The sequence below is a fragment of the Thunnus thynnus genome, chromosome 9 (assembly GCF_963924715.1).
Source record: "Thunnus thynnus chromosome 9, fThuThy2.1, whole genome shotgun sequence".
Taxonomy (NCBI): Eukaryota; Metazoa; Chordata; class Actinopteri; order Scombriformes; family Scombridae; genus Thunnus; species Thunnus thynnus.
This window is the reverse complement of record NC_089525.1, coordinates 34,134,396-34,150,028: the sequence shown is the minus strand read 5'-3', so window position 1 is coordinate 34,150,028 and position 15,633 is coordinate 34,134,396. Positions and strand designations below refer to the sequence as shown.

The 15,633-nt window shown below is 39.9% G+C and overlaps 1 long non-coding RNA gene across 2 annotated transcripts; it reads left to right on the top strand.

The window, feature by feature from the left end:
- The first annotated feature begins 58 nt into the window (after positions 1-58).
- LOC137188636 (uncharacterized) lies at positions 59-15,060 on the top strand. 2 transcript variants are annotated; one of them, XR_010929455.1, is made up of 3 exons: positions 59-1,839; positions 1,940-2,037; positions 14,533-15,060. It is a non-coding gene; the product is annotated as an uncharacterized lncRNA (long non-coding RNA). The 2 variants fall into 2 exon arrangements; XR_010929454.1 differs by lacking the exon at positions 14,533-15,060 and adding an exon at positions 3,647-5,611 and having other exon boundaries at positions 911-1,839.
- The last annotated feature ends 573 nt before the right edge of the window (positions 15,061-15,633 follow it).

Genomic DNA, 15,633 nt, shown 5'->3' with positions numbered 1-15,633 from the left:
CCGACACGCCCCCCCAGCTGCTGTCAATCAAACACAGACACCGACACGCCCCCCCAGCTGCTGTCAATCAAACACAGACACCGACACGCCCCCCCAGCTGCTGTCAATCAAACATGTTGACTTGATTTTAAACTGCAAAGATTGATGATTAAATGTGATTTCAGACTGAATATTTTTTTCATCCAGACAGTTAAAAGAATCGTTGAAGATTCTGAAAATACCTGCAACAACAGTAAGTGTTTTAAAACAACCTTCTGGGTTTTTTTATACATCTGGTTAATTGTCATATTATTTCAGAGAAACTAAAGTTACCTCTGTGACTAAAACTTTACATAACACACAGAAACTAACAGAGGAGCTGATGTGCAGCTCAGAGGGTTTGAAACAAAAATGGAAAAACATATTTGTATTTGTTCGTTTGAGTTTTTAATAAACACAAACATCTGTTCTATGAATCAGGTCTAATTATCATCAGGTCCCTTTGGGATCTGTTCCAAAGGTTTGGACCTGTGATGACCTCTAGTTGTGGGAATTTAAGAACAATTTTCCAGCCTTTGGCAGATGCCTAAAAGCTGCAGTTACACTAACAGAGATTTGAGAGTGTGGTTTCTTCCCGGTGGAAGCGTTGGAAACCACACACCACCAGAGACACAATTAGCTTGTTGAGTTGAAGCACTCGGCTCGGGCCTTTAATCCAGCAAGCCCATGATGTCACTTCCTGAGGTGTGTTTGAACACAGAAGAACGGGAAAGGTTTGTCACACAGCTGACCTGGAGTCAGCGCTTGAACTGCTGTTTAAAAGTGCAGTGTGTAGAATTTAGTGGCATCTAGCGAAACGGACTTGGCAGAAATGGAATATTATATTAATAAGTATGTTTTCATTAGTGTATAATAACCTTAGAATGAGCCCTTTATATCTACAGAGGGAGCAGGTCCTCTTCCATGGAGCCCGACATGTTGCACCGCCATGGTGTCAGTTACGTTAGCAATGTTATAGCTAGCTAGGCTACATCCATCTGAAAAATACTGTTAGCAGCTTCCTGTACACCACTGACTGGACTACAGTTAAACACAAGGAATATAATATCCTTGTTGACATATTTTACAACACATTAAGTGAAATTGCTGGGTATTTTTCTTCTATTATTTTTATTATTATTACAGTTTTATGTTAAGTTTGTTTTTGGAAAACTTTGTCGCTGGTTACAGATATTTCATGAGCCAAGTTTTCATCCAAATGTAGCTCAAATTTTAACCACATCATTCATGTACGTCATCATTTATTCACTCAGTCTGTTTACTTTTGCTTTTTGTTCACACAACTACTGTTACACCTCAGATGACAGGAAACTCTTTTTAAAGATATTTACACATTCTTTCATATTTACAGTGTTTCCACTCAGGTTTTTTATGTGTAAATTGAAAATGCAGATAAAAAATAAAGACACACTTTTGTGAGATGTAATGATAATTAAAGGTGTTTCAATTAAAGATAGAAAAAAATATCTGGGTGTGTGGAGTTAGAAAGAAGTGAGGTTAGCAGACCTCTGTAGCTCCTCATCTCTGCTGGAGGCTAGCAGCTCCAGGCTACATTAGCCGCTACTAGCATAACACACCACAATCTCCAGGTGCATTGTGGGTAACATAGGCACCAAGTTTTGACAAGAAAAACAAATGTGTGGAATAAAAAGGACAACATTTCTGATTCTACATCAACTTTTATCTTTTTTTTTTTTTTTTTTTAAAACTGTCCATCTTGAGTCTGAAGATGTTACAGGAGAAAAATGATGAATCTGTGGTCTATTTAAGACAAAGCAGGAAGAGAAACACAGAGAGCCTGTAAGGTGAGCAAATACATTGAAAGCATTTCCCATTTAAAATGAATGGAAGCACAAAAAGCAAAATAATGTTTAATCCAGATTCATCTTCTCACTGAAAGCAGCAAACTGAATTTCAGCCTGATTTAAAGCTGGAGTCGTTCTTCACTTCAGAAAGCTAAATCCTGAACAACGAAGCACATGGCCTGCAGGTCGACAGGTAAGCTGTCTGTTCATTGGTGGACAGATGGACAGACCTTTGTTGTACCTCTCGCTGAATCTTTGGACTGTTTTAAACAGCACCTTAAAACCCATTTATATCAGCAAGCCTTTCTATAAACCTCCCTTCCTCGTCTCATGTCTTGTTAGTGCTATATCAATAACGCCTTACTTAGTTACTCTACCCATGTTTCCTGTTTCTGCACGTTTGACTGTCAAATAAGGCATCCCTGCTGTTTATCATGCTAATGTTTAGCATAGCATCGTCACTTGTCGGCCCTGAATATCTTGTTAAGGTCTGAATAAAGCAGTTAGGTATTGGCGGGTTGTGTGTTGTGTTTACTATCACAGAAAAGGAGTAAATCTTTGGATTATTAGCACGACGTTGCCTCTCTGTTGTCTCTTATCAGACTTGCTAATGCTACCAGCAGCTCTGTGAGAGGCTCGAACTGAGGCTACAGTTAGCAGTGCTAGCTGTGATATTTATACAAACTGAGGCTACAGTTAGCAGTGCTAGCTGTGATATTTATACAAACTGAGGCTACAGTTAGCAGTGCTAGCTGTGATATTCATACAAACTGAGGCTACAGTTAGCATTGTTGTGATATTCATACAAACTGAAGCTACAGTTAGCAGTGTTAGCTGTGATATTCATACAAACTGAGGCTACAGTTAGTGGTGTTAGTTGTGATATTTATACTTGGTAGCATTTCTGGAGCAGAATAAAAATAAAAACAGAATGAAAATTAATGAGAGATTCTCCTGCAGAAAACAAAACATTATTTAAAAATCTGAATTTATTTGTGAATCATTGGAGCAACATGAGTGTTAATCAGATGACTATTAGTTCTTAAACTGTCAGGTGATTTGCCTCTAAAATCTAACTGAACTACACTTTGAAAGTTTGTTTTTCTTTTTAATCCTGGAAATCGAAGCGTCTGCCCGGAGGGTCGACAGGTGTGTTTACTGGTGGACGGACTGACCTTTGTTGCATGTCATACGTCTCTCTACCCATAGTTCCCCTGAATAACGACAAGAAATGCCAAAAAATAATAATTTTGTTTAAATTACGGCATTAATGCCGTAGACAGAATAAAGATGAATGAGTGACTCGATTAATTTTGAGAGATTATTTAAAAAATTCTGATTTATTTGTGAATCCATTTTAGGATGTTTATGAGAAGCTCATTAGCATTAACTGTAATCTAACTGTAAACTAAACTTTAAATATATACTGTATAACATTTTTAAAATCCTGGAAATCGAGGTGTCCGGCCGGCGTGTCGACAGGTGAGGTGTCTGTTTATTGGTGGACGGACGGTCGGACGGACGCTCACACGCAGACACTGAAACTTCATCCGCCTGCTGAAAGCATGAGAGGAGTTATTACATGCATGAGCAGCATGTCGTGGCATAAATCCACAGCAGGTCAGGTAGACGATGAAAGCCCGCCGGTCGCTGTCGACGTGGATTTACTGCGGCTCACCTCGACGCTTCTTCCATTAAAATCTACTGTATGTTCTCTGAGAGCTACAGTAAGACAGAGCGCTGCAGAATTTATGAAAGGAAATAGCTGCACATTGCTTTTTCTGTTTTATTATATTTTCCAGGGGAAAGTGTCACGTTCCAGCGCTCGGTGGGAACTGGACACAGGAAGCAGGACGGGGAGCGGATGACAACATCTGGATGTGATTTCAGAGAGATGGCAGTGAAATATGAAAACACAAAAACCTCAGCTGTTACAGTTTAGACTCTGAGAGCGACAAACATGTAAAAGCTGCAAGACTCACAGTAACTTTTGTTAAGACTAAAACATAAATCTGAGCTCCCAAACCTTTCTTACTCATAACCCGGTCACATGGAGCCGTGTCACAGGCTGCGTTGGATTACAGTCCAACCCTGAACTGGTTCTCACTCTCAGATTGTTTCATTTGAATAGTGTTTAGAGTAAGGAAGCAACTAATGATTATTTTCCTTTTTGATTGATTGGTTAGTTTATAAAATGTCAGAAAATAGTGAAAAATGTCCAAAGTGACGTCCTCGGATGTTTTGTTTTTGTCTAACCAAACAGTCTAAAACCCCCAAAATAATCTGTTTGCTTTAATATTAAACAGAGAAAAGAATAGAACATTGGAGAAACTTTTGTTTGACTTAAATGATGAATTGATTATTAAAATTGTTGCTGATTTTTTTTTTTGTCCATTAATCATTTGGATCTATTTTAGAGGCCTTAGAAGATAAAACTGGGCTAAACCAAAACATTAAAGAAAAATAAAAACATTTGTGGATCAGAATTTCATTTTTGTTAAATCCTTCTCACATAATAAGAACAACACATTAATTTCCCAACCTCTTGGGAACCGCTGATCTATAATCAATTAATAGTCAAACTCTTGAGTTCATGAGAGGAAACAGTTGTGTTTCTCCTGTACAAGTGTCCCTAAAAGAAATTTGGGGAAAAAGGCAGAACTTCAGTGGTTAAAAAGTGTAAGAATCCCCTGATATTGATCATTTTGGTGATCAGTATTATCTCTCTTTAAAGAACACATCATAGTCATTAGAAACCTTGTTGACTCTGATGAAGAGGAAACATCATGAATCATTCAGTCTGAGGTTACAAGTCGCACCTGAACACCTGTGAGAAGATCCACAAGACAGAAACAAAAGTAAAACTATTTACACTTGATGGCACTTTACAGCTCAGAGACGCCAACAAACGTGTAGAATCAACAAAACCATGTGCACGTTTATTCTTCTTCTAGAATCCAGAATCAAATAAATAAAAAAATATTAAAGTATTCATTTGTGCACTTATAGTCTTCCTTTAATTTAGTAAATTGTTCCTTAAACTAAATATTCATTCATACCTTTGAATGGCTGTAATTTGTAATTTGTGCTCTTTGTTAGAAACACTAAATGTTTCTGATCTAGGAATATATAATAGTTAAGTATGTAAATCATTAAAAACCCATTTTGATTTAATGGTAATCAACACTTGTGCTTCTCACATGAACCTGCTCTACAGTTTAATTTGCTTTTCGAAACATAATTAGTAAAAACCTTTAATGCCCTCTTTTGTCTCCACTCGCCTGGAGATGAAAAGCAGCTCTCGCTGAAGTGGAAACACATGAAGCTGAAATGAAAAAAGAAAAAAAAGGAGGAAATATTGAGCAGCTGATGGAGGTTAACAGGTTTTCAGTGAGCGTGTTGTCGTTTTCCTGCCTGTGTTTCATCATTGTGTTCGCGCTGTTGTTTTAATATCGACTGTCACTGGGGAGCGACGCAAATATGTACCATCGTCTGAGGCGATGAAGAAATGAAGAACACAATAACATCAAAAGAAAACAAAGTGTTCGGCTCACTTTAAAGACAACAAGAGGAGAAAAAAAACTGACACTTTACAGCAAAAACAGCCGTGTTCATTTCCATATTAGATGTCGGCGTTGTCGAACCTTAATTTAAGGCCCCCGGAGGTGTTCAGTCCCTGGAGGATTCCTCCCCGTCAGAGGGAAAGAAAAAGAAAAGCTTCCCCCTCCAGAGCTGATCGCTTCTTTTGTTTCACTGTCTGAGAAGTTTCTGTTTTCTAAAAATACAACGTCTGAGCAGATAAATCATGTTTCAGTCTGATTTGTTTTCGGTGTCCGAGGCAGAGATTCCCTGAAGGCCCCGCAGAGTGTTTTCTCTGCCTGATAAGAATAACTGAGCTAATATTTTCAATATCCAACCTCATACAAGACAAACATTTACAGTAACATTTACATTTTCTGACATGGAGAACCAGACAGCCTCCACTCTGTGTCCAACTTCCATATAATAATAATATCATATACACTAACTCTATGGACAGAACACAGTGTGCTAATGTTGATAGAGCTCCATTACAGCAAGAGTTTAATGTCATTTACTGCTGAAGAGATTCCAGGGGTCATTGAGAGGGTTCTGGGTGTCCTTGAGGAGGTCCAGGGGTCTTTCAGGGGGTTGTATGAGTCATTGAAAGGGTTCTCTAGGTCCCTAAGAGGGTCCTTTAAGAGGTTTTGTGTCACTGTGAGTCCTTATATGTGTCCTAGGGTTCCTATAAATGGTCTTAGGGGACCTTTAGATGGTTCTAAAGGTTCTTAAGCAGGTTCCAAGTGTCCCTTTGGAGGTTGTAGGGGTTCCTATAGACCAGTGGTAGGCAGCTGAGGTTTTCCCATTTACAGGTTAGCTTATAACAAATATTTTACATTCTTTATAAATCTACAGCAGATAACAATGTAAACAGAACAGAAGGTCTTAGGGGTGCTTGAGGAAGTGCTAAGGGTTCTTGAGTGGGTTGTAGGGGTCCTTCAGGATCTTGTTTGACAGGGATCCTTGAAGGTTTTTGGGGTCATAGGGATTCTAGGGGTCATCAACAGGGTTCCAGGGGTCTCTGCAGAGGTTTTAGGGATATTTATGGGAGGATCTAAGAGTCCTTGAAGAGGTTTCATGGATCCCTGATAAGATTTAAGGGCTGTTGAGAAAATTCTAGGTGTACTTGAGAGTTATCAGGTTCTTAAGAAGGTTCCACGGGTCTGACTGTACAGTTTCTATAGACAGTCTGACGGGTCCTTGAGGAGGTTCTGAGGTTCTTTGAGGAAAATGCTTGATAAGGATCCCCAAAAGGGTTCATGGAGTGCTAGATGAGGTTGTATGATTAAATTAAATTAAATTAAATTCAATTCAATTCAATTTTATTTATATAGTGTCAAATCACAAAAGTAATCTCAGAGCACTGAGATGGCCTCCAGTCATTGAGAAGGTTCTAGGGGTTGTTGATGGGGCTCTAGGGGCTCTTAATGAGGTTTGTTGTCACTGTGGGACCTCGAGAAGATTTTAGGGATCCTTGACAAGGTTTTAAGGGTTATGGAAATTCTAGGTGTCCTTTAGGTGGTTCTAAAGGTCAAGGGCAGTGGTGGCCTAAAGGTTAGATAAGTGAACTTGTGACTGGAAGGTTGTTGGTTCAATCCCCAGACCGACAGGATAATTCTGGGTGGAGAAAGTGAAAAAGCAGCGCTTGTCCCTCCCTCATTACCACCCCCAAGGTGCACTTGAGTAAGGCTCTTAACCCCAACTGCTCCAGTAGAGCTGCTCAGACTGTGGTTGTAATGGGTGGCTTCCAGGTGATTTGCTCCAAGAGGCTGCCTCTCACTGAAACTTCCTTGATTAAAAAAAGGTTCTTGGGTGGGTTCCAAGGGTACCTGATGAGGCTGTAGGGGTTCTTGAGAGGGATGCAGGAGCCTTTTAGGTTGAGAAGGTTCTAGGAGTCCCTAAGAGGGTTCTGGAGACCATTGAGAGGTTCAGTGTCACTGGGAGTCCATGAGAAAGTTCCAGGGATCCTCTGGTCAGATTTTGAGGGTTATTGGGGAAATTTTAGATGTCCTTGATATATAGATTTCCAGGGGTCCTGGGGGACAATAGTGGGTTAATATGGACAGTTTGAAGTCTCCCTGAAAGGTTGCTTGACAGGGTTCCTTGAGACCCTTCTGGGGGATGTTTAGAGGGTCAGGGGTCCTTCATGATAAACTATATGGCTCCTTAAGACAGTTCCACAGGTCCATGAGGAGATTATGGGAGTCACTAGATCTCTAGAATTAGGAAATTGTTAGGGTCTGGGTTCTAAGGTTCCCTGATAAAGTTCTCAGGGACTTGAGAGGACTCTAAAGGCCCTTGATGAGGTTTTAGGGTCACTTGGAAGTGTATCAGTGGGCTAAGCAGACATAGGGATCTTGATGAGCTTTTGAGAGTCCCTGAGGTTTTAGAGGTTCCTACAAATTCCAAGGGTCCTCGAAGCAGTTCTAGGAACCCTTGAGGATATTCTAGAAGCCCCAGGGAGGATTACAAGGCTTGCTGAGAATCTTCTAGGAGACCTCTAAGAGATTTACAGGTTCTTAGGAAGGTTCTAGGATCATTTAACAGGGTTTTAGGGTTTCAGGGATCATGTAGGACTTTGTAGGCTTCCTTAAGATGGTTTTAAGGAACCTCGAGGAGGTTTTAGGGGTCACTGAGAGGCTTCTGTGAGTATTTAAGTAGGTTTTAGTGAGCCCTATGAGGGTTCCAGAGAAAAATCTTGACAGGGTTCTAGGGGTGCCTAAGAGGGTTTTGAGGGTCACTCAGGATGTTTTAGTGGTCTTTGAGAGGGTGCTAGGGCCCCCTGGGTGGGTTCCAGGGGCCCTTGAGGAGTTTCTTGGAAACCTACAGTAAGTATTCAGGGTTTCTTTGTCCCTCAATCCAAAACTAACTGACAAAAGAAACTAAAACTACAGAAACAGATGATTTTTTTTCTCTCTAAGTGAAAAGCTGTAGGGACTCTGAATGTTGATCCTCTCTGCAGGGTTCCCTGTAGTTCATCACTGACGACTGCTGCTGGCTGTACATTAAATCCAGATTACCCCTCTGAGACCCCTGAGAACAACATTTCCATAACACAAAGAGAAAAAGTTCCACTTTCTGGGATTTTTTTCTTTTTCAAAAAAGGAAAACTCAAGCTGCTGTCAGGGTTCTTGCAAACGGAAAACTCTCAGAGAAGTTGGGGAATCCCTGAGGAACCACAGCCAGGAACATGTTTAACATTGGGGGGGCGGGGGGGGCACTGGGACCCCACCACAAGAACCACCACAGAGCTGCGGTCCACTGGGTCACATGACGGGTCGACTCGGTCCTGGATGTGTGGAGGTTTTGAGGAGAGGAAATGCAGCAGCGTTTTACGACCCCCAGAGTGAGGTCACAGTGGAGGTGGGCTCAGGTTTCAGAGGCGGGGCTTTGGTTTCAGAGGTTTTGGATGAGGTTCAGCGTCTGTAAACCTCCAAACTGACCTCAGCAGTTTCAGGAAACAGTCGGCTGTGAGCAGGAAAACACTGCAGCAGCTCCTGTGGAGGAGAAGAACAAACACAGAGTTTGTCAAATTAAACTCTGGGCTGGAAGCTTTTATACAAACACAAATTAGACTATTGTTAGTTTGGGAGTTTGAACCTTTAACCCTATAATGCCTTGCTCTGTTTATGAACAAAAAACAATCAGACTTAAATCTTTAAAAGTGTTCTCTGAGGCTGCAGGAACAATAACATCTTTTAAGTAAAATATCCTTTTATTAATGTTAGCACTCCTGTTTTTTTTAGTATTTATTTTATACTAAGGTTAGGTATTTTAGTCCATTTAATTTTTGTATTATTTATAATTGTATGATTTATCAACCTCATTGCAGTCCTGAAATGTTTTTATTCTTGTTCAACCACATAAATCACTTTGTAACTTTGTTTTGAACAGTCATGTATAAATAAAGTTTATTATTATTATGAATATTAATACTACCAATAATAATAATAATAATGATAATAATAATAATAATAGTTAGTTGTTGACAGTTCTGTCTGGAACAAAGTGGTGACAGACATTAACCAGCCACCAAAACATGCTGCTATCATGACTGACATAGTGGTTACGGCAGCTTTAATGACAAAAAAACTAAAATACTTTACTTTTCAGTCTTTAAGACATCGTTTTTCCAGTCGAGAACCAGCAGCGTCTTGAGAACTCATCAGTGATGCAGCAATTTTATCCCATGTTACTCAAAATGAGCCGCCTTTGTCAATTAGGCCCCAAAACTATGGATTACACTGCCCGTAGATATCAGAGAAGCCAGATCGCTAGATGTTTCCAAAAGAAAGCTTAAAACTTCTTTACACAAGCATTTAAATAGCTTTGCTCTCGTTGCACGTCTTAATGCTCAGTCAGCTTCACACTTCTGCTCTACTGCACTTCCTTTAAAATGTTATATTTTACTTTATTTTGTACATTCTAAGTATTCCATGCTTTAACTTGTTTTTATCATATTTTATTCTTTGATTATTATTCAGTATGTATTCTATGTATTTAGTATCTTTTATGTCTTTTCATGTAAAGCACTTGGTGCGTATAATTTCTTGTTGTAAAGCACTTGATGCTATACAAATAAAGGTATTATTGTTATTATTATTTTCTCCCTGAATCGACACATGCTACGCAACCATCTCATTGTTGTATATCATTACATTACATTCATTCAACAGATGCTTTGGACACGTGGGTACAGACATATGTGGAGCACTCAGTGGTTCTGGTATCTTCCTCAAAGACACTTAAACAGCTGAAGCTCGAACCAACAACCTTATAATTAATGGCTGACCTGCTTCACCACCTGAGCTTCCATGTTGTTGGGTGTGTTGTCTAATCTGCTTCTTTATCTGCATAAAAGGCGGCAAATATTACTGCAAAAATTGAATGTTTTTGTATCTGTTCAGACACATTTCCTGTATATATCTGAATAATATATTCATCATGTTTGTTGTGTGTCGAGGCTGTTTGGTCGTCAGCTGACGCAAGAATACATGATTCTGCCAGTATGTGTTGTATTACTAGTACTTTTTGCAGTAGTCGTAGTAGTACCAGGTATGTATTTGCGGTGAGTTTGATACCACAACCTGCCGATGTGGATATCATTCAGAAAAAGATAACAGGGTCATGATCTCTGCATGGAATCCATGACAATGACTGATGTCTGAACTCCCGTCTTATAGCACATTTGATGATCATATGTACTGTGACGTGTCTGCACATCCAGATAACAGACATTCAGTAGACTCAATCAGCTCCAGCATTTCACCAAAATTTAGCCTGACAGATTTGGTATGTTTGGAAACTCCTCTACATTTTGAATAAAGTTCTTTGAGTTTGAAGAATATTTGGATAAAACATGATTTTGTAATGAAAAAAAAAAACTCTGACTCATTTTATTCAGTCTCCTAAAGTCAAAACCACACGCTGTACATCACTGAAACACAGACTGTGTGTGTGTGTGTGTGTGTGTGTGTTGGGGGACATGGCCTTACATTAACCCTGCTGTGAAGGTTCAGAGGAGGATGAAGAGGAAGAGGAGGGTCGCTCCCACCTCCTTTCTGCAGCCTCAAAATAAAGACTGAAATAAAGAAAAAAGAAAAAGTGCAGTGTGAATAAAGGTCAGCTGTCAGCACACACACACACACACACACACATATATATATATATATATAAAACCAACCCTCCTGAGAGGATTTGAGCGCGTGCAGAGATTGATTCTGATTTTTTGTGGAAGATGAAAAAAAGGAGTCGTGCATCAGATGCAGCAGCTGCAGAGCTGCAGAGATCCTGCTGAGAGCCTGAACTCAGAGGAACATTTATTATCGCTTTACGGACAAAATTTAAAGATGAGAAGAAGAAAAATGAGGCTGATAAATGTCCTTAAAACAAGCAAAGTCAAGATGATTGACTTTTAGCAGAAAAACCTGAAACTCTTTATTTTCAGCACTTTTAAAGAGTGTTTGTCACTAAAATACCAACACAGAGGTAGAAGTCTGGTATTTTGGGGGCAGGTGTTCTTTAAGAGATTTAAGGGGTCCTTGAGGTGTTCTAGAGAGAGGAAGTTCTAGAGTAGATAATGATTTCCAGGTGAGGTTCTAGGTGTCCATGAGGACATTCAAAGGATCATTGAGGGTGTTATTTGTTAATTAGTTCATGAGTTCTAGGGGTCCATGAAAAGCTTCTAGGTGTTCTTGAAGATATTCAGGGCATCAGTGAAGAGGTTCTTGAGAAGATAGCGACTTGTAAGGGTCCATGAGGAGGTTCTAAAGAAGTTACTGAGTTTTAAAGGTCCATGAGGAGGTTCTAGGTGTCCTTGAGGACGTTTGAGGTGTCATTAAGGAGGTTCTAGAGAAGTTAGGGAGTTCTAGGGTTCCTTGAGAAGGTTCTTGGTGTCCTTGACGACATTAAAGGAGTCATTGAGAATTTCCTAGAGAAGTGAGTAACTTCTAATGGTCCATCAGAAGGTTCTACTTGTCCTTCTAGAGAAGTTAGTGTGTTGTGGGGTTCCATGAAGATGTACTAGGTATCCTAGAGGACGTCTAAGGGGTTTCTAGAAAAGTTAGGGAGTTCTAGGGTTCCTTGAGGACGTTAAAGGAGTCACTGAGGATTTCCTAGAGGAGTGAGTAACTTCTAATAGTCCATAAGAAGGTTCTACTTGTCCTTGAGGACATCCAAGGAGGTCACTGAGGAGGTTCTAGAGAAGCTGGTGAGTTGTAAGAGATTCCAGGTCTCCATGAGAACATTCCAGGATTTTATGAGGAGGTTCAAGAGAAGTTAGTGCGTTGTGGGGTTCCATGAAGATGTACCAGGTATCGTAGAGGATGTCTAAGGGGTCATTGAGGAGGTTCTAGTTAGCGAGTTCTAGGGGTCCACGGGAAGGTGTCTTGAGTATATTTGTTTTCGAGTTCTAGGGATCTATGAGGAGGTTCTGGGTTTGATTGAGGACATTCCAGGATGATGAGGAGGTTCTGGGGAACTTAACAAGTTCTGGGTGTCTTTGAGTTTTTATTTGTTAAAAAAGGAAAACATTTCATGGTTCTTCAAAGGTTACTTTTCATTTAGTTTAATTCTGGTTTTTATTGTGAAAAAAGGTCAACAGATATTTGTCATCATAGTTTGACTGAATAAACGCTGCTGCTTCTGCATCACGCTTCAGTATATTTCTACTAAACAGTCGGAGCTTCAGTGTGTTTGAATGAGATGCAGCAGCAGCAGCTGTGGTTTGTAATCACGTCTCGTCTAAGTGGTTTACATTGTGGATTCCTCTACACCATGTGACGATCATTATTACATCCTATTATTGAAGCACACAGTGTGGCAGCACAGACAATTATCCTGAAAACATGCAGCCGATTCAATATCTCAGCTCTAATAATAGACACATTAACTGAGCTCCAAACAAACTCTGAATCCTATTAAGACGCTGGCGGTTATTACTGCAGCAGTAATTATTTCCCGCTCTGCTCCGACACTTGTCTTACAGGATAATGTGATTCATTCCTCGACAGGCCATCTCTCACCTCCTCCCTGTGAAAAGATGTTTTTTTTTTTCTTTGTTTCACAGTCTGACATATTTCTGTTAAATATGAACTAAAGTCTGATAAACAGCCTCTGACAGACTTGCTTTATTTATGTGTTTGGTGGCCTTTTTGTCCAGCTGCTAATTGAAATGTTTTTGTTTGAAAATGGAACATTTGTCCTCATGTTTTATTCATTTTCATGTTTTTGAGTCATTGAGACTGTTTGTGATAAATTATAATTCATCTAGTTTCAAACTGTGATTAGAGGTTTTTTCCATCACAGGACAGATACTGTGTGTATATTAATGATATAGAGGAGAGTGAATAGAAGACTCTGAACATGAGTGATGTCATAAAAATATTCAAAAAAGTTCATATTAATGGATTTTTTCACTCCTGTCATTATTTTTTGTTCTGTATCTTACTTTGAATCTCTCTGTTTTGGAACTACAGTTCCCATAATGCTTTGTGGGATGCAAACAGGAAGTATAATGTTGCCATGTTGGACTTCACTACACTTGCAGGCTCGTTCCTGCGAGTGTTGACGGCTGTCCAGAGTCTGATCAGGGTGCAGACTTACTATTATCAATAACTGAAAAAAACCCAATAATTATCATAACAATAATAGGCTCTGCACCATATTTACCTTTGATGAGCTTCTCTGAGTTTTGTTGTGTCAGTTAAGTGCTGCAGTGAGGTGTAACGTACACACACAATATTCACAGGTCTGCAGGTTTAATTATGTGGATTTTTTTAATGCACATATCAGAACCATGAAGAACCGTTCAGAAAAATACTTTGATATAAGTTACAGAGTCAGACAGTTCAACTAATCTCCATGGAAACGGTGTCCCAGCACACTTAACCCCTCGCAGACCTGACGGTGAACGGTTGGACATTTAGATTCAGTCAGTGAGTTTGACCTGAGCTACAACTTGTTTTTTTTAGTTTATATTTGTTTACATTTAGTCAAATAGTCTCCATTAAACGTCGTGTGAATCAGCTGTTTGCAGCTCCTGTCTGCAGCCTCTTTCTTCTCTGGTTTCTATAAGAAAGAAAACAACGGAGGACAGGAAGAGGAGAAGAAGAGATTTCCTCCTGGATGGATGTAATCAGGTGATTCATTTCACCTGTGAGATAAAGAAACCAGCTGCTGCAGTTTGAGCTGTTCGACCTGCGATTTTCACTGATTTTTTAATATGAATAAATAAAAAACGTGGGAAAGATTAATCACAGCTTTTTGACCTTAGTCATCCTCACTTCAGGTGATGTTTATACATAAATTCTCTGGTTTCAGCAATGTGAATATTTTCTATGTTTTTAGTCCTCTGTGACAGTAAACTGAAAACACCTAATGACGTCATATCGGTCTTTGGAAAACAGTGATCGACATTTTTCACCATTTTCTGACATTTTATAGACCAACCAACCCGCCTTAACTCACCACTTTGCTCAGAGAGACTGTCTGAATAATAAAAATACAGCTCCTTCATCTTCTTAGTAACTCAACAACAATCGTGTAAATAATCAACATCATTTGCGTGTCGCAGCTGACCTGCCATCTTCCATCTCCTCTTTTCCTTCAGATCTGCAGCCGAAGCCTCCATCAGCTCCGCAGCCGTCTGTTCCTCCACATCCTGGCACCGCCTGAAACCACTCAGGGAAACATGTCAGGGAACATGTCATGGGAAAACTGCAAACTGGATCAGGGAGCAGGCAGGAGGCTCGCCACATGAAATGATTCCTGGGAAAAATCTGGCAGAAATTGGCCTGAATGTTTCTGTTCCAGCAGCCAAATGAGGCTGGAGGCAGAAAATATTCTTGTCCTGGTGAGCGAACAGGGTCAGAGCAGGAATCCACCGCTGGTATTTCTGGTGATTATAGCAGCAAACTTCACTTCTGAAATATCTTGTTCCATATAAATCAGTCGTCTGTTTCGTTCATCTCCGTCGACACAAAAACCGTTTCTGTTCATGTACAGTTGACGTTTGCAATGTAGGACGTTTTGTTCTTGTCTGTGTTTGACAAATGTTTCACTACTGCAGCTGTACTTTGGTGTCTTGTAAGTCCATCTGGACACTTGACATAACACAATAAATTAATAAATAACCGTGTGCACGTGTTGTCTCTCTTTTCTCATTCATATATTCACACATGTGCACACACACATACACACATTAAGACACAACCAGTCATCCATATTAACCTCCAGATCTGTGGTTTGATCATGTGACTCCAGAATGACACACAGCAGCGACATCATCTGTCTGTGTTTTATTAAACATGTCACTGTTAATCAATAAAGATGTTTGATGATGTGGCAGCGCTGTGGTTTAAAGATGATAGTTTGGGGTTAAAATGATCACTTTGTTAAGGTCAGAGAAACATGTGGTGGGTTAAAGTCACTACTTCCTTAAAGTTAGGCCACCTTCGTCGTCATGGTTACAATAATAACCCCTAACCCTAAACTGTCCCGACTCACAGCTGGAAACAGGAAATGAACAGCGTCTCCTGTTGGGTTAAAGCGTCAGTCATGGATATAAACGTCATCTGAACGTCATCACTGCTCCACCTCACAGTTACTACGACGACCACCAGATGATCTGTCAATCAAACTAACTATAGTTCGTTTTTGGGTGACTGACATCACGACCCGTTGTGTTGTTTTTCTCAGAAGGACAGACTCT